This window comes from Neovison vison, chromosome 3 (assembly GCF_020171115.1).
Source record: "Neovison vison isolate M4711 chromosome 3, ASM_NN_V1, whole genome shotgun sequence".
Lineage (NCBI taxonomy): Eukaryota > Metazoa > Chordata > Mammalia > Carnivora > Mustelidae > Neogale > Neogale vison.
The window spans coordinates 125,873,947-125,897,560 of record NC_058093.1 but is presented as its reverse complement, the minus strand read 5'-3'; the positions used below and the strand labels follow the sequence as shown (position 1 = coordinate 125,897,560).

The 23,614-nt window shown below is 55.5% G+C and overlaps 1 protein-coding gene across 4 annotated transcripts in view; it reads right to left on the bottom strand.

Moving 5' to 3' along the window:
• LOC122902800 (myelin basic protein) overlaps positions 1-23,614 on the bottom strand; it is a 104,316-nt gene that overhangs the window by 32,504 nt on the left and 48,198 nt on the right. The window lies entirely within an intron of this gene.

The window sequence follows — 23,614 nt, the reverse complement described above, 5'->3', positions numbered from 1 at the left end:
CGCGAGCAGGGCCGGCAGGCCAGGCGGCAGCCCCGATGGCTTCTGGCAGGGCCCGACCTGCACCAAGCATCCCACCTGTGGGTCTCGTCTCAGCGTCCCTTCCTCAGCATCTGGCACTCCAGGCCAAGCACACCCTGCTTCCCACGGAAGCGGCCGGCGTGGACAAGGCCGTCACCCCGGGTTCTCCCATGGCCGCATGGGGACAGGCCAGGACTGCGGGGCGCTCCCCCGGTGCCCAAGCCCAACGCAACGAAGTATTTTTAGCGTACTTGATGAAAATGGAACTTCCACGTCTTTCTGCAATGCATGCCCTGAAGAGACGGGCATTTAGGATTCTTTCGTTTCCTGCTCCAGAGAACTGCTTATTCAGGACATTCCCATGTGGCTTTTCCGCGAGCAGCCACAGTGGTCAAGTCTGAAGTGGGAACCGCCTGTTCCATGGGCTTCACCGTCCCTCAGCTCTCACACACAGACACAGACAGAGCCTTTCCTTCCAGAACGGCCGTACCCCCATTCTGCCCTCAAGGTGCGAGTCAGGTGTAAGCGCACGTCCTCTCCACAGCACCCCTAGTGACTTACCTACAGAAAATGTGGGTTCCTTCCCCCTTCCTTAATATCATCCATCCATCCACCCAAATACCACCAATCTGCTCACTGACACTTACCCAACAGCAGCGCGCACCTAACCCTTTGTCTGCTCAGCCACCTGCTGAGTCACCTGCGTCCCTAACCAGCCACGGCTCCATCTACAGACCCAGCCACCCGGTCACTCACCGCCCCCCCCCCCGGGCCATTCCACCATTAGCAAGTGTGATGTACCGAGCGAGGTGTTTGGGCTTCAGTACTGAACAAGGTGTGGTCCTTGTCTCGGGAACACTGATGGAAACGAGCGTTATGAAATGAAGTGTTTCCAGAATGGCAGGTCCCCATCCTAATACCCTGTCCCTGTGCATGTGAACGTGTTTGGAAATAGGGTTTTTTATAAATATAAGCATGGTCAGAGGGGGCTGTACCGGAGGAGGCGGGCCTCACCACACGGCTGGTGTCCGTATGAAAGAGGGACTTCGGACGGAGACACAGACGCACAGGGCAGAGGCCGTGTGATGGTGGCGAGGACATGGGGACGCAGGGACACGGGGACGCCAGAAGGTAAGAGGCAGGGGTCCTCCCCGAGGGCCGGCAGCAGGAGCCTTGCGGATACCGGGTCCCAGCCTCCAGAGGGTGAGAGAGGAAATTCCTGTCGTTATAAATCACCCAGTTTGTGCTCGTGTGGCTGAGCACAGGACACAAATACACTGTGGACCTTCACAACCAACCTGGGATAGCGAAGCCAACAGAGCAGGGTAAGGGGCTTCAGGGAGGCCCGGTGACGGATGGAATGGGTGGGCCATGGGTGGGCCGAGGCACACTGGGGCGGAGTGCGGCGCCTCTCCAGGGGCTGGACGCCAGAGGCCTGGAGCCGGAGGGCTGGTGAGAGGAGCAGGTGAGTGGGAGGCCCGGGCGCCTGGTCACAACTGCACAGGCCTCAGGGGCCAGGCAGGCTCCAAGAGGGACCAGAGACCCCTGTGGGAAGTGGGCGGGACCAGGCTTCCGGGTAGAAGGTGGCTGGGCCTGCAGGTGGGCACAGGCGGGGGGACGGACGGCGTGGGAGAGACGAAGGTGAGGCCACCGAGGTCCCCTCGCGGGGGCCGGGAGGAGCCGGCAGAGGCAGCGGCCTCTTCAGTGCGTCACTCATCATCTCGGAAGTGTGTGTGTCGACAACACGCACTTTCGCTAACACATCGGGCGTGAACACGTCGGTCGCGATCACGTCGGTCGCGGACACGTCGGTCACAAAAGGCAGATGGTTCCTCGCTCTTTCACCAAAACCACACTGGTCAGGAGACGCCCCACGGAGGACACCATCAGGCAGACGCGATCATCACCCACGTCTCCAAGGATGAGGGTGTCACTCCCAACGTGTGTCCTCACTGTTTGCCAGGGACAGAGTGCAGGGCAGACACCTGGCACTGGGACCACCGTGACCTCACTCAGGCCCCTGCGGACAGCACGCGGCTGGGAGGTGCACCCAGGCCTTAGGGACACGTCACGTAGAGCACGGCCCGTCGTCTCCGACCACGGATGAACCTGAACCCGTAAGAGCACGATTATTTCTAATATGTCTACTAAATGCCTCCCTGCCTCGCAGCCACAGGCCAAGCCCACGGCCGGGGTCAAGCTCTAGGCCTTTGCAGGGACGCGTGGCTAATGTATACATTGCTCCAGAAATAGGGTCTGAACCTCTAGCTCTGCTTTATACTCTGTGGCTAATATGAATTAATGCAAATGTGCTAGAGAAACAGAAGCTACATTGTACATAATTAAACGCATTAACGAAACACAAGCACATCTGAATACTAATACATGTACAACAGTTGGGCTTTGTGTCCCTGAATAGGGCTGTTTGTGAGGCGCAGAGAAGGGCGTTCGTGTCCTAAAAGGAGCTTCTCTGAGCACAGGGGCGCGGGGAACGGTCGAAATCTGTGGATGTACAGCATTTCAGGTTGGGATGAGAGCAGTTTTAATTTGTCAATTAATATCAGCTTTCATTGAGTTAAAGCCCGATGCCGAGTTTTTATTTCGAGTCTAACTACGGAGTGAAGCGCTTAGCGCACGATTAGGGAGGCATGGGCTGGATTCTGCCAGGACGCGTGGTTAGGATGCTCTGGCGTTGTTCAAATTCTACAGGATTTGCAATAAAACTTCTTTACAAAAAAAAAAAAAAGCCCACCGCAATCCAATTGCTAGAATGACCTCCAGAAAACTTTGGTGGGAAATGTCCGGGACTTCCAAAAGCAAGGCTGTTAAAATCCCAGAATGGCTTCCCGGGGCATCTCTAAGGAACAGAGACATTACTCACGCCAGAGTGGCTTCTGGAACAGAGACGCCCACCAAGCAGGATGGGGACACTGGGGCAGCGGTGCGTGCGGTTAAGCAAGGCTCACCCAGGTCAGAACCCGAGCAAGGCTCCAGCCGGAGGTCACGGTGGCCCCATTTCCACCTGTGAGTCCGGCTGTCTCCCACCCATGGAGCCCTGGCAGGCAGGTGTCCTAAATCCTGAGGCCTCTCCACCTGGATTGCATCTTACTTGACTGACTGCCTTCTTCCCTTTTTCCCCCGTTTTCTTTGCTTTCTTTCTCTTACTCTTTCTTTGCCACTGTTTGCTGGGGTTTCACTCCACCATCATTGCTGGTCCGTAGACTCCAGCCTCTCTTGCGGGATTCCCTCTACCCACAGCTGCTGGAAGCCCCTGCACGAGGCCTTCCGGTCCACGCCCCGCGTGCAGGCCCCAAGTGGCTCCCACGGCCACGTGCCCCTGGCAGAGGTTCGGCTGTTCTTCCGTTCTCGCTCCAACAGGTGCCGGCACGCGGGGATTTATTTGAGAGAGAGGCCACCCAGAGCCCCGGGAAGGGAGGCCTTTGCTGCCTGGCCTGGGTGTTCCAGATTCAGTAGGGACAGTCCCAGAAGCAGGTGGTTTTAGGAGTCCCTCTGTTCATATGAGGAAACCGACGCAGGAGTGTTACACAGGAATTGGTGGGGAAGTTGATGTTGGCCCAGGTCTGCGATGGGGACACCGCGACTCTGGGGGCCTCACACCCGCTCTTCCTGCCCCGACGGGCTTTACCTGCAATCAGGTGTTTGAGTCTAAGAGGAAGACTTCACTGCGGGTAAGTGGCAGCTACACCACACGTGGGTCACAGCTGCTTCACAGAGCGGGGCTGCGGGGACAGAGACGGCCTTAGCAGAGAGCCGCCCGGCCGAGTGTGGAGCCCCGCCAGTGAGCCCCGCCAACAGGAGAGCCGGCTGCACCACGTGGGCTCTGCAGGTGCAGGAGGGGGTGTCTCCCTGCAGGCCCTGCTCAGCCACGCCAGCCACTCCCGACTCACAGCAGGGGCATGTGCTGGCCGAACACGTTCGGGAGGGCTGAACCCCAAAACAAGCTGACTTCGGGAATCCTGTATCGCCACTCCGGCCAGATGGGCCACCCCTGAGCACACAGGAGCTCGGGGTACATCCTTCTCCTCGCTTGTTTGGAAAACTCGCCCTCTATAACCAGAGCAGGCCACGCACCCGTACCCCGAGACTGTCTCAAACAATGGGATGGCAAAGGGATTATTGTCCTATCGTTAAATACTACGACTTTTTATTTTTGTTTACTTACTTCCTTAAAGATTTCATTTATTTATTTGAGAGAGAGCGAGCGAGTGAGAGAGAGGGAGAGAGAGCACGGAGTGGGGGAGGCGGAGGGCCCGGTAGAGGCAGAAGCAGACGCCCTGCTGACCAGGGAGCCCAATGTTGGGATCGCATCCCAGGGGATCCCCTGCTGGGATCATGACCCAAGCCGAAGGCAGGTGCTGAACCGACTGTTCCGTCCAGGGGCCAATATTGCCACTTTGCAAAGCAGAGTATGTATCTCACGCTCTCCTAACTGCACCCATGGAAATCAAATTTCATGAATAACTTCCATCCAAACCATGCATGTGTATGTGTGCGTGTGTGTGCACACGGGTGAGTGTGTACACGTGTGTGTGCGTGCATGCACATGTGCACGCCCGTGTGTGTGTGTGTGTGCGCGCGCATGCGTGTGTGCAGGGGAGAAAAAGTACAGATGTCAAGCCACGGCCCGACCGGAGAAATCGGCAGAGGATGGCTGCCGATTCTGCTTTCCTTAGCAGGCTGGTGGAGAGGCGAGTTAGTCCCTGTCCAGATACCCAGGTTTGCATCTTAATGACAGCACAGAGTGCACTGGGGGGTCCTGCCCCCTCACCCCCACTGCCGGGTGCACTCACTGGGGAGGAGAGCTCAACCTCGGACCTGCCGAGCATCACGGACCCGCTACAGTGGGTAAGGGCTGCTTCCTGCCCGCTGGAGATGCTGTCGCTGGGTGGGGACCCAGCACTTTTCGCCCCTTTGCATGGACTTGGGAAGCTGCACCCATGCCATGCTGAGCCTGCGGGGTGCGGCCACTATGGGCACGAGCCCGGCTGACCTCCTGGGCCTGCGCCTCTCTCTAAATGCCAGGCCAGTGCCAACAGCGTCATTTATCCACTTACTTGGAGCATGACTCCACCGCTCATGGAACCGGAATAAACGACCAGGAATCATCTCTGTGAACGCAAGTCCCTCTGTTAAATTGAACTCAAATGAGAAACTTCTACTGGGAAGACGTGACCATGCCAACTTTCTCATTCTCTCCTCTGAGCAGAAATCCGGAAATACTACACCAAGGGGTTTGTCCAACAAGGACTTCACTTGGTCATTGAATAACGTTTCATATTCAAGGCCGATCAGGTCTTCAATGAGGCCCAGAGGCCCGGTCTCGGGCCCAGAGGACCGACGGCTGCTGAAGGAAAAGCCATCATCAACTCAGCTGATAAGTGGTTTTGCCAATATGACCCTGTAAAGTGTGCAGTAGAGACCTGCCCGCCCAGGCCGTCGCTGTCGCTTTATTTTGCTTCTGTGTGCCGTTCCCTCCAGACGGCGGGGCGGACTTCCCGGGCCAGGGATGTGCTGAACCCTTGGGGCGGCAGACGCTCTCCCTCTCTCCGTTTCGGGACTTGGGCAAGTTATTACAATGCCCGCTAGAGCGTCAAGAGAAAACACGTAACTGCCAAAGCCTCGCTCAGTTTCACTACAGAAAGGAGATCTTGTCCTGCAGGACCAGGAAAGGCATCTCTGAAGGAAGCTGTGGAATGAATCTGGGCCACCTTTGGACCCTCCTTCCAGGAGGCTACTCCATCTGCCCCCGTCTCCCGGCCCGGTGAGTGAGCTCCGGCGAGGTCAAGCTGGGAAAGCACGAGGAAGCCCCGGGTCTCCGGGACACCTGAGATCCAGATCCAGTTCCCCTGCAAACACCCCAAACCCCCAGACACAGCTGCTTCTACTTTGGACCCACGGCTCTCACTCTGCCACCGACCAGGACATCTCCCCACGGAGCAGCTCTTGTGAGCAGTTCTCCATATGTGTTTTTTCTACATGACATCCTTCAAATATTTGCACAGAAAATAAAATGTGACTTTCATTTTGAGGGATCAGACTGGTTTCATCCATCTCTTTACTTTGGCTTCTAAAAGCATCTCTTCTCGGGGCGTATCTGGCTAGGTCTCAAACCCAGAGTACAGGTCTAGTTTGTTGGAGTTGCGTTAAGATCCCATATATGGCCCCAAACCCACAGAGCCCCAACTGAACTGATTTAATGAGTCTGTCCTCCGTCACTGGGAGTTTTCATCCAAGGAGCTAGGACTCTTCCTGGTTCCATAAAGCGGGTCCCCAGCCCGCAGTCCGAACGGCCTCCCTGTGGTGGGTTCATACACCGTGGGCCACGGTCTCCGCGGCCCCAGAGGAGCCCGCCCAGAGTCGCTGCTTCCGTATCTTGTCTCAGGCCCAGAGGACCGATGGCTGCTAAGGGTCAGTGGGACTCCTAAGCCTAACCCTTGTACAACAAGCTAGGAACAAGCATTCTCAGACATGCAGGCAGCAGCTGGACAGAAGGCTCCCGACCAGCCCGCACCACTTTCTTGTCTCCCCTGGATCACACACCTCGAGGAGCCCTGCTTTCGATACTGTGTCGTACCCATGGAGAAGGGACCCCGAGATCGCAGGGACCCTGCCAGGAAAAAGTTCTAAATGGGGCAGCCAGGCCCCTTCCTGGGCCAGAGAGGGCATCCACACAGTGACGGGGACGCTGGCGCCGGGACACTCGGTGACTTTATCTAAATGCACAATGGCAGAATTCAGACAAGCTGCATGCTCTGTTTTCCAGCTACACGCAACAGCAGTTTTCTCCTGGGTGATCACAATCCGCTTTCCTAGCTGCCGATCCCTTCAGGAAGTACTACCCAAAACGAAGTCCATACATCGAAATGCGCCCGCGTGTCCTCTTTGTCAGATGACTCCTTAGTTTCTAGCTCGAAGTCACAGTGTGACCTCGATTAAAGGGACCATCGCTATGGAATGAAGCCACAAAAGGGAGGAAATCTTCAGTGATCTCGTCTCCGATTGGTTGTGTTTAAACTCATGCTTTAACTTTTTCCCTCCCATGTTTTCACCTGGTGATATCTTAAGGATCCCCAAGACGGCTGAAGCCATTGTAGGGTCAGGAACACCACAGCTGACTGAATTCAGGTCCTCTGTGACGGGGACAAGTTGACAGGCCCGAGTTCACGTCCTTCCGAGCGGCCGACTGAAGTCACGCGCCATCCCTTGCAGTCAGGAAGAGCTTGAGATACCGAGGCGGCCGCAGAGAGCTCAAGACACGCCACGGAACCTCAGACCTCACAGAAGAGCCCCTGCTTCCAAAATAACCGACAGAAGGGGCATCGCCTCCTGCAGCCCAGGGAGAACCATCCAGAAGCCCAGGACTCTAGGTGGGAACAGGACAACGCTGTCTCTCCTCCCGAGCTCTTTTTAAATCCTGACCGCTAACGTCGGCGGGCAGGCGGCGCGGCTCTCCTATTTCGGGATTTTTACGGAAGGCAGTTTTGTCGATGAGCACATCACCGTCCGGAGGATGTCTGCCGCCTTCCGGGGCATCCAGCCGCGGGCCCCCTCCTCCTCCAGCCGGCCCGTCGCTCGCGGCTCCGAACACCCGCTCCTTCAGCGAGAACCCGCTCTGTTCCCCCAAGCAGAGACTGCAGGAGAGCTGGAGAAACGCGACTCAGAGACTGTGACCCCCGTTTAGACCAAGGCTGGGCCAGAGTACCATCTTCACTGAAGGTATGAGATTCGTCATCAGTTACAGCGGAACGACATTTCCAGGCTGCTACTCCATGAAGGAGGCATTTTCTGTTGCTGTTACTGCCTGTTTGCTGGGGTTTTTGCCTGAACGCTCTGGGCCTGGAGGTGCGAGCTCTCCGCAGTGGGGGAGGGTCCCACCACCAGAGTCGAGGGGACACACTGTCCTTGGAGTCTTGGTGAGGACTGACTGAGGAAACCGCGCTCGGACAGCAGAGAAGCGTCGCTTAGCTCCCTGAACTTGCTACAACCAAGCGCGAAACTAAACACCAGCCGGCGAGCGGTTCTCATCGGTGGGCGCGCTTCACGCCTGACGCCGGAGCCGCAGCTGCGGGCTCGGCCCGCCCCACCTCGCCCGGAACCGCCTCCAAGCAGGACCAGGCAGCCTTCCTGGGACCCTGTCACTGGGGAACCCCTTTTCCCTCCCCTGACGCCTGAGACCAGGAGACAGGGGGTGGGGGGGGGCTTTGGAGGTGGAGGCAAAGACCCCTCCCCCATCCACGGCCAGAAATACCCCGTTTCTAAGCAAGGTTCTTCACACCGGGCATGCAGGTGTGTTAAGGGATAGAAAATTTCGTCCCACGGGTATGACGGGCCCCGAAGGAGCATCTTGCCAGGTCTCTGTATGGACTTTCAGCCACTGCTTGCCACAGAGGGGGCCAGAGGTGCCAGAGTGGGCACCAAGCGTGTGGCCCTGCGGGGCTCTGATTAACCCTGAGGCCGGCGCCCCTGGGGGAAAAGCCCGGGGCCAGCAGCAGGGGGCAGCCCGCAGGCTCTGCAGCAGGAATCTGGGAACCACTGCCTCTGCCCGAGCCCTGAGCCCCCAGCTCCCACCCTGGAGACAGAGGCAGGTGAGGACCCCTTTCCAGTAAGGGGCTGCCTTCCATCGATGGCCACAGGCCAGGCTTGGACGGAACCTCACTCTAAAAACACGGCGACATGTGGTGCCTGGGGTGTTCCATCGGTGAAGCGTCTGCCTTTGGCTCCGGTCAGGATCCCAGGGTCCTGGGATTGAGCTCCAGAGTCGCTGGGCTCCCTGCTCGGTTGGGGGGGGGCTGCTTCTCCCTGTGCCTCTCCCCCCTGCTCATGCTCTCTCTCTGGCACACACTCTCTCTTTCTTGAATACATAAAATCTAAATAAATAAATAAATAAACAAAAAGACGGGACAAGCATGCTGTCCAGTGGAGTAAAGGGTGAGGTGGGAGCCCATGCTAAGTGCACATGACCCTCGGTTTAAGGAGAAGGGGCACCGGGGGTGCCTGTGTGCCTCTGACCTGGCCCGGTTGGCCCCTCTCTGCAGAGGAGCTGGCGGGGCGGGGGAGGGGCGCGGGGGATGGTGGGGGTTGGGCAGGCAGAGCCCTGGAATTTGTGCCGTAGGCCGGGCTGAAGAGGACCCTCCTTGTTTGTGGAATACTTCTGTCCCTGGCCCGCTGTGCTCAGGGTCACCAGGGAGGGGACGGAAACAAAGGGGCCTATGGTTGTGGCCTGTGGATTTGCTGTGGCAGAAATTCTGCATCTGTGAGAGGCGCGCGGCCACCCTCCGGCCACGCTGGGATTTCTTGAAAACTTTTCCACAAACGAATCTTATCAACCCACCCATCTCAGCACGAAAGCCTCCTTTGTGTACCCAGAACATAGAGTGTTTACTTGCTCTAAATCGCTCTAAATTCCTCCCACAGCAGGAATGGGGTCACGGGAGAGGCAGCCCGAAGGGTTGGGCTGGGCTCCACCGTGAGTCCGGACCTCACAGGGCCCGAGTTTCTTCGTCTGACAACGTGGGCACAAGCATCTCGGGCGACAGCTCACAGCTGGCGTCCACAGGCGACTCGGGCGACAGCGGCACCGGTTCTGGGCCACGAGCAGCCCCTGTCGGTCCCCGCCGCAGCTCCGTACCTGCCACCAACGGGCCCGGAGAGCTTGCAAGGTTTCTCCCACGGAAGCGGCATCATGGGAACACTGAGCTGCTTTTCAGGGGGCGTGCGATCGCTGACATGGTGGTACTCCTGCCTCTGCGTCTATTTTACCCGGGGTGGGGGGGAGGCGGAGCTCGGTAAGCCCCCAGGGAATTAAACTGGATCTGCACTCTGAGGCCACAGGCTGGCTTAGGTCAAATCCAGCTGACTTTGGCTCTTGGTCCCACCACCTACTCTGTGGCCTCGAGCACAGGAGCCGATCTCTACAGTCCCGAGGGCCTCCGCTGCAGAGCAGGGCGAACTGTTGGTGCTCCCTCACCACACGGCTCTGACAAGTCCTTGGGGGGCCCATGATAAAGTGTCTTAGCACTGCTGCACGGTGACTGGCCATCCGTCAGGGCTTCTGTTACTGTGGCTGTCACAGTATTTAAAAAAAAAAAAAAAAGACTCTGGCAATACCTGTGCACAACAGTAAGAGCCTACGCAGCTTTCACCCAGCCACACGTCTGCCCGGCCATCCACTCGTGCCTCCTCGGTCCGCCCGCCCACACGCTCTCTCATCCATGTATCCACCGCTCATCTACCCACTCTCCCATCCACCCATCTGCCCGTCCACCCATCCGTCCATCCATCCGTCCATCCATCCATGCATCCATCCAATCATCTATCCACCTATATGTCCATCCATCCATCAATCCATGCATTCCTATACCCATCCATCCATCCATCCATCCGTCCGTCCATCCGTCTGTCCGTCCATCCATGCATCTACCCACCCAATACACGCTTCATTCCTATGTTAGGCAGAAGTTTAAGAATGGCCCCCAATAATTCTCATAATTGCCAAATTTTCTTGGGTAATCCTTAAAGACCTGTAAAAGTGATGAGGTACCCCTTGCGATTATGTTATATCACATTGAAAACAGGAGATTATCTGAGACTGTTTAGTCCAACCACAGGAGCCTTTTGGAGGCAGAGTTTCTCGAGTGGGCAGCCGACGCGGAGGTTAGAGGGACTCCCAGGCGAGCCGTAAGAGACAGGCAGCAGCATCTCCGGCTTCAGAGGTGGATGGTCTAAGGGCAGAGATGGGGCTCCAGCTGCTGAGGGTGACCCGGAAGGCAGCCAGCAAGCAAATGAGGACCCGATCCCTATAACTACATGGAACTGAACTCTGCCAACAACCCTCGTGAGCCAGGAAGTAGATCTGCCCGAGCCTCCAGAGAAGCGCCGGGCCCGGACGGCACCTTGGCGCTGGCCTTGCGTGCCACTGGGCAGGGGACACGTGCCAGCCAGCCTGGACTGTTCGCCACGGAGCCAGGAGTCCCAGAAGGATTGTTTTCAGCCACGAAGTGTGTGCGGCTTGGAGACACCGCGACAGGAAACGACACATGGCTCCTGTGTCGGGGGGCGGGCGCGGCTGGAAGGGAGCAGAAGCGTTCCCGCCCCTTGTACAAACTCTCAGATTAGGAGATAGGAATTAACCCCACAATCTCATGGATAACCACACGCAGCTTTACACGAAGGAAGCAATCTCCCCGGGGGAGGGCCTCGGGGCCGGGGGAGGGCCTCAGGGTCAGAGAAGCTTCCCCGTGACCGTGGGTGAGCGAGGGTTCTCCAGACACCAGGGCGCTGGGGCTCCGGCGGAGAAGACAGCGGGCACCAAAGCTGGAGTTGGGAGGGGCCCGGACTGTGGCAGGGACCCCAATGCCAAGTGCAGCGGCCAAGGAAGGTGGGAGGGAGGTGGCGTCCTACTGGAAGCAGCCTTCGCAGCAAGAGGGCATCTGGGTGCTGCTTTGACTCCCTCGCTGTGGGGCTGCAGGACAGACGGTCACCTGCCGGCAGACGGAGGGACAGGGCCTCCTGGGACCACGTGGGCACTGTGTGCCGTTTGGTGATGGCGTCACCCTGCTGCCCGTGAGCCCCGGACTCCGTCTCGTCCTCCTGTGTGTGTGTGTGCCCGCGTGCATGTGTGTGTGCATATGCGTGTGCGGGCACACGGGTGCTGGGGGATGGGGCAGGAGGGGAGGCTGGTGTGCCAGGTCCTGTTTGTGCTTCCACGCTACTGCAGGACTTCTGCCCCGTTAGAAAGTTCTGCCGTTGGTTGAGCCCAGGTTTGTTTCCTTTTATTAGTTTGGGGATGTTGGACGAAAGATGGAGGCAAACACTCTACGGGATCACTTCTGTCGCCCATGCCCTTCCAGGCAACCCCCCCAACAACGCTCAGGCCCCTGCGTGTGTGCATTCTCGGTGCCTCAAGAGCCCCTGGGGGCCCATCTCCAGTCGAAGGTGCACCTTCCCCGGGCGACGCTCTGTCCTCCAGGTCGCGCTGACCTTGGGCTTGTGTGACCACCCCCCTCCCAGCTCTTCCCCTACTTCCAGATGCTCTCCCCTGGGTCCCGTGCCATGCAGCGTTGGCCCCCACTGGGCCAGCAGCTGATCCTCCACACCGCCTGCCCTCGGCCTCTGGGCACCACACTCTGTCTCTCCTTTATCTGAAGGAGTAAATAGGGATGTCACGTCTAGGGACAGACTGAAGGCTGAGAGAAAGGCAGAGGGGGCCTGTGCCACAGCAGGCACCCTATTTCCGAGGACTGTCTGATCAAGCACACAGACACCCTTCTCCGGTGATGCCCTGTATTCAGGAGTGTGTCCAGGGTTTGGAGAGACTGGCCAGTGGCGCAGAGACTGCCGGAGGGCCCGTTTTTATAAAACTCTCCAGCACGGCTCCTAGCGGTCCTGGCGGAAGGTCGGCGAACAGGAAGGGGGAGTGCACTCTGCTGGGCTCTGTAGGAGGGACGCAGAAATGAGTTAATAGACCCTCCGGGAGAGTTCTAATGGCTATGCTGACCGGCTCTGTGACCGCGGTGGGGGATAATCCTCACCTTTCCGACAGAGTGCCGGCACTCTTTAGGGAGGCTGTCCCGTACACCTGAGGTGTCTGGGGTCACAGTGACACCCGACAAGAGTGGGCACAGGCCAGGCACTGGTGACGGATGGGACGTGGCCCCACGGGAGGCGCGGGGAGAGCGGGCCACCAAACTGGCCTCCTGAGTCAGGGCATGCTAACCAGCTCCACAGAAAGCCACTAGTTTGGATCGAAACACTTGCTGCATTGGCGGTTATTTCCAGACAAAGTCAAAGTCACGGCGGCGAGTCATAAAGTCATCCACAGTCCGCCCCCCCCAAGATTACATGCAAATTAAGTGTTCAAACCGTCGTGCAAATGATGCCTGGGTTGGCGCCAGGGTCCCTAATCGAACCCAGTCACTACTATTGGAAGACCATTCGGTGCGGCACCCAACAGATCAGCGCATCGAAGGGTTCATGGATCTGCATTATTACCTGCACAGACACTAAGAGTCTGTGTCAGAACTCTTAGGTTAAAGGACACAGAAGCATCACCTCAGTTTAAAGGAAAGCAGCACAGTGGCAAGTAACAGAGGTGGGCGAACTCCAAAACACCAGCTCAGAAGCACGAGAGAGGCCGCCTCTCCAAGAACTGACGGGACAACGGGTTCTGCCCCACCCCCTCGTTGCCACGCCGGGACCACAGGGAGCACACAGCTCTGTCCCAGCTGGCCATGCAGTCGGGCCCAGACAGTCTGACCCCACAGCACGCAGCGAGTGGAGACGCCAGCCCAAGTTTCCGGATACCCTATTGCGTACTTTCCCCTAACACTTCATGACTGGTCCTGGGAATTAGACAAACGGAAGGCCCCAGATCTGTGACTGTCTGTTCCGCTCTGCCTTATATTCCCACCTGCCAGGGCTTGGAAGGGAGCAGCTGCGATGTATGAGTGCACGCGTGTGGGCATCTGTGCTCACGCACGCGCGCACACACACACACACACACACACGCAAGTGTCTGTGCACTACTTGCTGACTGGAGGAATCATTCACCAGTGAGTTCATACGGTGGGTGCTGCTGTTAGCTTCTCATGGAACAGATTCAAGGTACAAGAAGTTTCATGGCTATTTCACAGGCAGAGTTCTTCATTTCTGGTCTATTCTGAGCACAAATCAACACAGTTTCCCTGAGTTAGCAAGGCAGTCTCCTCATCAGGGATGTAGGTGTTGGCAAACTTTGCCCACGATCAGATCTGGCCCATCTTCTGTTTCTGGATAGCCTGCAGGCTAAGAATTTTTTTTTTTTAAAGATTTTATTTATTTATTTGTCAGAGAGAGAGGGAGAGAGAGCAAGCACAAGCAGAGGCAGAGGGAGGAAGCAGGCTCCCCACCGAGCAAGGAGCCTGATGTGGGACTCGATCCTAAGACACTGGGATCATGACCTGAGCCGAAGGCAGCTGCTTAACCAACTGAGCCACCCAGGCATCCCCAGGCTAAGAATTTTTTAAAAAATCTTCTTAAATAGTTTGAGAAGAAAAAAATACTATTTCATGACACATGGAAAGGATATAAAATTCAAATTTTGGTGTCCAGAAATAAAGCTTCATAGGAACACAGCCAATGCCCGTTTACTGATGAAACCATCTGTAGCTGCTTCCAGGCTCCAAAGACAGAGTTGAGTAAGCACCGAGAGACCGTATGTCCTGCAGAGCCTGAAATATTGGCTCCCGGCCCCCTTTACAGAGAGTTTGCTGACCTCTGCGATCAGCTGATTTTCAGCTCTAAGAACGGGAGGTATTAGGCAGCAGATACAGCACCAGAGCTGAACGTCACGACCTGTGGAGAAGTCAGCGTGCTGTGAGTCCAGAGCACCAGCATTTACTTAAGCCCTTCTCTGCCCCCAGAGACAAGGACGTATGACTCTACTTGCTCTGGGCTTGAGGCTTTTGTGGCTTGACACATAAAGAAGCTTTAAAAATGTAGTTGTTCTTAATGAATGAAATTAATCACAATTATTTTAAAACAAGATGAATGGGTGTGCTTGCCGAAAGGAAGTCGGCTCTCTGGGATCATCCGTTTTTCATTCATTCCCCTGGGCCACTCAGGAACGTCGGCAGGGACGCAGGGACAGAGCAATAAGCCAAACTCAGAAGCAGAAGGTACAGGAAGCAGGGCCTGATCTGCCCAGCCCGGGGGTGGGACGAAGCTGACTCTTAGACCCAACCGTCACATAGGAGCTGTGCGCCAGCCACGGGCGGGAGGGAAACGGTGGTGATCGCGTAGCACCCGAGGGCAGAGCAGCGAAGGACGGGCCGGGGGCTCACGCTGGGTCTGAGTCTGTCTGCGGCTACGGAATCCACGTCCCACGTGGGACACATTCGCAAGAAGAACTTCTGAGTTAGGAAGGTGCCCGGGGCCTCCCTACTGGCTCCCGCCCATCACTGGCCCTGTTCTCAGCACGGTGAACGTCTGGTCATTGAGGAACTTTCTGCACAACATCACATATAAGCAATCCAATTCTAGTGACGTGTGAGTTGGCATCTAGCTTGCCGTTCACCTCCGTGCTGTTCATCTTTAAGAATCGAATGTCAGGAGTGACTGAAGTCACCTCTGACCGGTGATTTCAGCTCAAGTCCTGATCCCAGGGTCCTGAGATTGAGCCCCACCTTGGGCTCTGTGCTCAGTGCGGAGTCTGCTTGCGGTTCCCTCTCCCTGTCCCTCTGACCCTCCTCCTGCTTATGCTCTCTCTAAAGAAAGAAAGAAATTTTTTTTTGAAGAACTTAATGTTAAGTTCCTTTTTTCTCCCCTCTCAATTCTGCAAGTCGTTTGCTATCAGCGGATGGAAGCTGGCACTTTCTTTGCAAGAATCACTGGCAGAATGCCGGCACACACCCAGAGAGCGAGCAGCGGACCTGACATCGTCTGAAACCAGTGAAAAGGCGTGGAGTTCCCACTAATCACAGCACTATTAAAAAATGGTCAAACCTGGAGCTACCTGATATGAAGAAACACCATTCACAATAAAATGGAAAGACCTATCACTTCACATGAACTTTTTGGAATATTTGCTTGTTAAATGCATAAATATCCAACATTTTACCAGAAGCTGTTCCAAATTAAAGGAAGGAAGAAGTAGATGCACAGAATTCAGCCTGCTTTCTCGTCCTTTCAGCCAAAGACACAAGTTGCAGAAACCCTGTCTTTGGTCTTCTGAAAAGATCAGACACTTGGCATCGGACCGCCTTGCTCGGGCATTTGCTGTGGTCCGATGAAGACGAAGCAGAAGTCCAGGATTTAACTGTTTGGACTGGCATCCCTTCTCTCAACCGAAGCTCTATTTCCACTCTGACCACCCGACCCCCAAGAAGCAGTCATGTTACTTTGTAACTACTCAGGTTAGAATTCACACTCATCAGGATGATACTTGTATCCTTCCTTACCTGTTAGTGTGTACTCTGTTTTGCAGGACAGGCATAATCCCTGGCTTACAGTGTAACAAATAATTGATACATTTACAGTTTGGTGAATGAGAGAGTTATTTTTAGGTCTTTTCTTGGGGACAGTTGCAGATCTGTACTGCAGCACTTTCTGTCCCTGGAAGCCAAGGAACAATGGTGTCAAATGTCTGGTGCAGCAGAGACCAGGCTCTTTGCACAATGTCTGCTTTTCACGGCCGGCCATCCGGCGCCCAGAGAGTGTCTCTGCCGTGCCAGCCTCGTACCAGTGCGTGACGGCGACTGCTAGTTTTTAAGGATAAAAATAACTTGAAAATGCTTTAGGTTAAGAAATAGTCAGTGAAATGCTTTAAAAAACTCAGACAATAAAACATGATTATTCAGAGCAAGGAAAGGTGATGTGATGCTAGATAAATGGGGAAAAAAAAGACATTCTAAGAGATTTAGGAAAACAGCCTTCGGTGAACTCTCGTCAACTCACCTGCTGCTTCAGCTATTCTTAGCCATATGCTGTTTGAGTAAAGTGCATACTGATCTACTTTTAGGGGGGTTTATTTTCTTTTTTGAAAATCACTTCAAGACCATTCATCACGATCCTATAGTCAGATGACCATTTAATTTCATAGGGTATGTAACAGAAGAAACCAAAAATATCCCCTATCTACTCATCCAGTCAAAGTAGATACATTTAAAGATTTATTTATGAAAACACAGTGGGTACTTATGATAACCTATTTTATGTTTTGTTGCATGAACCTTGAACAAACTGATGCTTTCATAAGGGAATTATCGTAAGTAGAAAGTCAGCATTTCCACATCATGAAAATAAGCTCGTGTCTGTATTCACACGTGGGCATGCGTTACGAAGTTCTCCAACAGAAATCAGTTCCCTTGAATCTAACAGAAACGTGTAAAATCTTCATCAGAGAGACAATGTGGTGACGTTTGCCACCAGTCTTGGGTAATCTCAGAGGTCAACCCGGTTACTGGTCCCGGAGCACCTAAGACACAGTATGTGACGTGACTCAGAAGGTGGCTGTCACTGCTCACTCTGGTCACCCAAGGCCAGCGTCACTCACAGCAGGGCTGGGGCGGGCTGCCAAGTCCCCTTAGTCTGTGCGTCCACACGAGTCCGAATGCAGCAAGCGCACTGCATAAACAACCCTCGAAAGTTGTTTATCGAGACAAAGCTTTTCACCTCCCTGAATGCTCTGTGCCTTGTAGCGGACCGAGCAATCCCACGGGAGCAAGCTACCTTCTCCCTCTGTGCTCCACGTGGGCCCAGCGCCGAGGGAGGACGGCGGTCAAACGTACCGAAGCCGATCTAGTCACACCTGCCTCAAACACCGTCTTAACAGATGCCAGCGATATGCCCGAGCGTCCACACCGCAGTGACCTCAAACCTCCCCAGTCTCTCTGCTTGACTTTTGCTGACCTGCACTTCCTCTGGGGCTCTGCCCCTGCCCCACTGTGTCACACACGGCCCTGGCTGAGCCTCTGTCTCTGTTCACCTCTGCCCTTGCCCTCCTGCCCGTGCAGACCAGCCCCAGCAGGACGTGGATCCCCACTCTGGATGCTGGTGGCCTGGGCTGATGTGCCTGCAACGGCTGGGCTCAGTGTGTCCACCGAGGTTCTGTGCGCTAACCTTGAGCACCTGCTCATGATGCCTCGGGGCAAGAAGACTGATCTGCGGCAGGAGCCGGGGCCACCCAGGCCAACCAGGGTGGCCGGTAACTGCAGCACAGAGAGCAGGGAAGGCCTCCAGGATGGCACTGTGTGGCCCGAGGACAACGCAGGGAAATGTCTAGAAAGGCATATTTGCAGAGCTGAGGACCGCTCCTGCCATCACAGCTCTCTAGCCTCCCCTCTGCAGGTCTGCAGTCCCCGTTCGGCAGCACCCCTGCAGCTCAGCCTGGATGTGTCACCACCACACTGGTTCCCCCATGGCCCAATCTCTCAGACCCCACCATGCTCGGGACCCTTGGCACTTGCGCGCTTGCCCGCCGACAGACCGAGACCACAGTCCTGTCCGGCTCTGCCCTTGTCTCCCCGGCTCCCTGCTAGAAGCTCCAGAGCTCAGTTCAGAGCTGGCCCCGGCCTCGCAGATCCTCTGGCCCCAGGGCTCGAAACCTCCCAGAGAGCACCTTGCCCTGCTGGTGCCCCCTCTGTGCTCCCTTCCCGGTGAAGGAGCTCCATGCTTACCTCTAAGGCACCTAGACATGATCTGCTCTGGGAACACACAAAATTGCATCTGAAATGTTGGAAATCAAATTAAGCTCAACTTGTAATGGGGAGAAAGCATTTGTTAAACAGCAGTGGTACACTATTTTCCGTTCAAGTACACTTACTTCTAGGAAATGGACATGTCTCTCTAAAGACAGCCGTAGGATGGTGACAGGTTTCTGTGTTGTACTGTGTGCTCGGGCATGTGTACTGGCGTGTGCGTGACGAAGACTGTCCTTTATATGAGATACGTCCAGATACATGGGAAAATGGAGGTCTCTGGTCTTCGTACATATCCCGACCGAACTCGTACATATCCCGACCGAACTTCTTCCTCTGCGGAGTGAGCTCCACATCTTTTTCCCATTGGAAAAGAAACATTACAGCCTGAGAACACTGATGATAAGGGGACCCAAAACAGTCTCAGAACAGCGAATGAACAAACCACAGCCCAGCCTCTATAGTCTCCATGAAAATGTGACAGCCTGCCGGGGAGACCACCAATGGCTGACCTGGACCTGCTCAGTGCCAGACTCAGCGGGTCGGCGGTGCGCGAGGCAGCCACCGCGGGGAAGTGTGCGTGACTGACACCCTCACGGGAACACCCACAGCCTCACCAGCCTGGGACACACGTTCTGAAAACCATTCGGATTCATATGGGGGGGTCAGGAGGGCCAGGGTCACTAACGTCCGTGAACAAGGACAGACTCCTGCAGCGCTCGGGATTTCTGCCTTCTGTAGCCGAGGCATTTTCAGACTTAAAATCACTACCATCGGGGCACCTGGGTGGTGCAGTGGGTTAAAGCCTCGGCCTTCAGCTCAGGCCATGATCCCAGGGTCCTGGGATCGAGTCCCGCATCGGGCTCTCTGCTCAGCAGGGGGCCTGCCTCCTCCTCTCTCTCTGCCTGCCTCTCTGCCTACTTGTGACCTCTCTCTGTCAAATAAATAAATAAAATCTTAAAAAAAAATCACTACCATCAATTTATCTCACTCTTTTGTTCTACTGGAAAAACTGCCAATTGGCGGTGAGATTGTGTAACTGCCCCACGAGCCGGCCACCCACAGGTGAAGGAGCAGGGAGGGGGCCCCGAGCCCTCACGGGTGAGACACAGGCCCGTCTCCAGGACTCGGTGCTAACGGCACATCTGGTTACATGGCTGCTGGAAAATTCAGCCGTCGGGGGAGGCACAGCTCAGTGGCAACGCTGAGAGTGGACGTGATGTGCGTGTCGTGAAGACACCAGAGGGGAGCGTTCGTCAATGCGAACTACCAGCTGCGTGTGCGAGATGCTAGTAACCCACACGTCCCCACGGCGGGGCCGAACAGCGAGTTGACTACGGATATTTGCCTCTGTCCGTGTCGAGCTGTTGAGTGTTTCGCTGTGTTCCTAGTGGAGACGTGAAGACCCGCAGCCGCTCTCCGTCCCAGAAGCGTCCCAGCTGTTGCTGCTGAGGCTGTCGTCCGATTCTGGCACATTCACAGACACGGGGGCTTACTGCCATAGGAGCAGAACACCAGTCTCGCTGGAGGGCCGCAGAGGACGGGCTCGCTGGCCCCCGGGGACAGAGCAGCACAGTCACTCGAGGTGAGGGCAAACCACACCTCGGGGCTCTCCCAACACCAGCCCTCCCCGCTGAACTGCAAGCCCCTCTCAACTTGCCTGGAGGGCACCTGGGGGCAGGTCACAGTCCCCAAAAACTCTAAATGACCATCTTGTTCCTTGAGTGCAGGGAGGTGCGGCTCCGGCAGATGTGGGGGAACGGTTTTCAGCGTTGGAGGCATCGGCTCAGAGAAGTTGAGGCACCAGGCGTCGCCTGGTGATGGCCACAGTTCCTGAAGGCGGGAAAAGAATGTCCGACGCCACCAAATATCCAGGGTCCCTCCGTTCCTCAGCTGCCTGCAAGTCGGACATCTTTGGGGATTAAGGGAATCGGACTAAAATGCACGTTTCCGCGGGGTGGTGGAATGGGGTTTGATAAACACCCCCACGCAAACGGCAGAATAGAAATGACTGTGCACACAGACAGCCCTGCCCTCTGGAGCTCAGCGTACAGACCAAATAAAGCCGCTGCTAGGGGGTGTCCGCTCGGGAGAACAGGGCACCTGCTCCCACCGAGACAGCACAGCGGCCGGCAGCAGGACGCACGGCAGCCGGGCGCGAGCAGCCCACACCCTGCAGCCCGGGAGGGGACCAACAAACCAGGGACTGTCCGAAAGACGGAGTGCAGCGCCAACACTCGCCCCCACTCGGACAGACCTTAAAAGCACTGTGTAAAGTGAGAGGACCTAGAGACAAAGACCACAAGTGTCAGGTCAGCAAAGCCGCAGAGCGCGGATTAGTGGTTCCAGGGGCTGGATGCAGGGGGGCGGCGGGGAGAGCTGCCAATGGCAGACATTTTCTCTGGGGTGACAGCAGCCCTCTCAGTGAGGTTGGAGTGGGCACGGCCAACTCTGTGAACAGACGAAAACCACTAATTTGCCTAATTAAAACAGGTGAACTTTATGGTATATAAATGAATCTCCATCACTCTGTCGAAAACGAACGCAATTAGGGAAGTCTCCTTTTTACTGTGGTGTTGCCTCAATGTAGCTTTTCAACAAGACAGAAGAGAAGTCAGACAATGAAGGGGCTATGCTCAGGTTTTTAAGGCAACTGAAAGAAATGAAAACTTGCTGAGTGTTTAATTCTGAATGCCAGCAAATTAGCTCATGATTCCGTATGTACCAGAGTACCTCCGTGCCATGCAATGAAATAATTACATCTATTACTTGTCAGAAGATGATTCTGAGCAAAAATTATAATCACAGGATTACTGAAAACAACTAAAAGGCTAGAATTCTAGTAATTTTCTAAAATGTGACCAACAAACAGCTGGTAAGGATGCTGTCGGTTTGAGATCAAAGATCCGGCTTCTCTCATTTGAACTCCTTTGTCTCTCTTTGGAAACACACTCCTTCCACCCAAAATCCCCTTGTAGGGCCTCACGCTGGTGAGAAGGGGCTCTCGAGTCTCCCCCACTGGGGGGTCCTCCACCTGGAAGTGCTGTGTGACCTGCCTCCGGGGTGTTCCGGGGATGACACGGTGGTGGGGGCAAGGCAGGGGCGTATCACAGCGACGGTGTTTAGGACCGCTGGTGGGGGGGGGTGGGGGGAACAGACGGGGCCTGGTGACTTCAGGAGGTGGGAGGAGGGAGAAGCCAGTGTCATCATGACGAGACCACTGTGTCACTGACTCCATCCCCCCCGGGTTGCTGTCCCACAGGCATGACAGTCTGCAGATGATAGATGTTCGCAGTGAGACCCAAGGAGGTCAGAGCAGAAGACACCCATCTACTAAGCCAGAGGATCCAAAGCCAGTTGAGAAGCGATGTCCAGGCGGCAGGTGTCCACTGTTTGGTCCCCTGCTGCCCCCCTGCACTCCCTCGAGATACAGAACGGAGAACGTCCCAGTCTGTCTGCCTGTCACACCCGAAGGAAGGAAACACTGGTCCGTTTTCTGTCTTTGAGGTTCTTGCAAGGGCGGGGTCCGAGTATGGGAAGGAGGCCAGGGCGGCCCGGAAGTTATACCAGACGGTCTGACAGGAGTATTTTGCCCATTCGAGAGTGTCGGAGCTCAGATCTGTGCACCTTCAGGAAAGGGTCACTTCTGCTGTCCTCCTGGCTCTGCACCCCATTATTTCTGGTCAGATGTCACCCATGCAGATGTCACCGGGGAACTCTGGACCACCTTTGACTCCCCGGGGGATGCCCGTCCTACAGCCAGGGAAGCAAGGACTGTTTCGGGTTTTCCTGAGTGTGGACACTGTCACTGCTGACGCCCAAACAGGGGGACAGCAGCAGCACAGAATGGACAGGTTTTCATTGAGCAATTCTATACCCCATGCTTGTCCTCTCTTGACTCAGAGAAGCAACATGTCCCCAGAGCACTATGGTTCCACAGAAGCAAGATTTCCAAACTTGCCAACTGCTGATTCATCGGGCCGTAGCTGGCAAGAACCCTTCTCTCCTGGCTCGAGGATCTTGCTGAGGAGAGAAGCAGTTACAAAAATAAAGACTCGAAAACTCACATAAATTTTGAAAATAAACTACGGTTCTGAAACACAAAAATAGCATTCTACTTATATTTTAAATGTCAAATTACAGATTTTCCCCCCTTTATAAGCTTTGCCAGAGCCGACAGCCAGCTACCGGGTCCTTCTCTGCACACTCCGTGACTGGATCCCAGCTGCACGGGCTGCCCAGGGGAAGGTTCTATGTCAATGGCTTAGAAATGGCCCCGTTTGAAGAGCCTCTGCGGGGTGTGTGCAGAGTATCCCAGGGAGAGCTCCTTGACTGAGCTGAAGGGCTGCCAATTGTCTCAGGCACTGAAACCTTAAGGACCATCTCCCAGAAGCCAGGGAGCGCACACGTAAGATGTGACTGTGTTCCTAGCATCCAAGCCCCTTGGCCTCTGCCCTCCTAATCTGCAGGGCAGTCTAGGGTTCCCCAATTTTCTCTTTGTTCTTGTGCTTCCCTTACCCCTTACCCCTACGCAATCACAGACACTCCTTTCTCTCATTCAGTTTTGATGAAAATGAGGAGGAATGACCCGGGGGGCGACAGCACCCCTGCAAGATGAGACGGATTCCTATGTAGGGCAGAAGCTGGGACCAGAAACTGCTGTGTGGTGGGAAATGCCGGGGTGGGGGGAAAAGCCCAAGTCCTTCAGGATAAATGTCCTGTTCTTTCCCAGCAGAAGCAGCCAGGACAACCCCACCGCACTCCGTGGACCTCCGAGCGCTGCCGGGAAGCCCTCCAGCCGCACGCCTGCACACCTGCAGCAGAGCTCGCGTGTCAGAGCTTCGAGGCCCACAAGGCCTGCCCGCCGTGCCCGCACACACACAGACAGACCTCTACCCACGGCCTCTGAACCAGCTCAGGGTGACGCGGGAGACACCTGCCCCCGCCCCATGCGTGTGCGTGCGCCCGTTGAGTGTGTCCGCACATGGGTGGCATGCGGAGTGCATCAGGTTCCACGGCACAGTGGTTGGGGCCGCATTCCAGGACGGACAAATCTCGTCCTAAGATTCCCCCCAAGATCACACAGCCTTCTTGGGGTCCCTGTTGTGTTCACCTTACAGAGGTGCCCGTCACCCTTGTCTCTCCACCTGTGGTGGGCCACGGTCTGATACAGTGTCACGTTCCAGATACGGGACCGCGGGATGTGACACCTGCTGATGTGTCTGGCTCCTAACAAAGCTCCCAGGAAAAAGAAACTGAACATCAAGACGTGATTTTTTGAAGTAACTTTAAAAATGTTTCAGCTAGAGGCAGAGTTAAGACTCCCCCTTGGTGTTAGATAGGGAGAAGGGTAGGCGTGTCTTTACATACACTTTATATAATTTGGAAAGTCTTGAGATAAA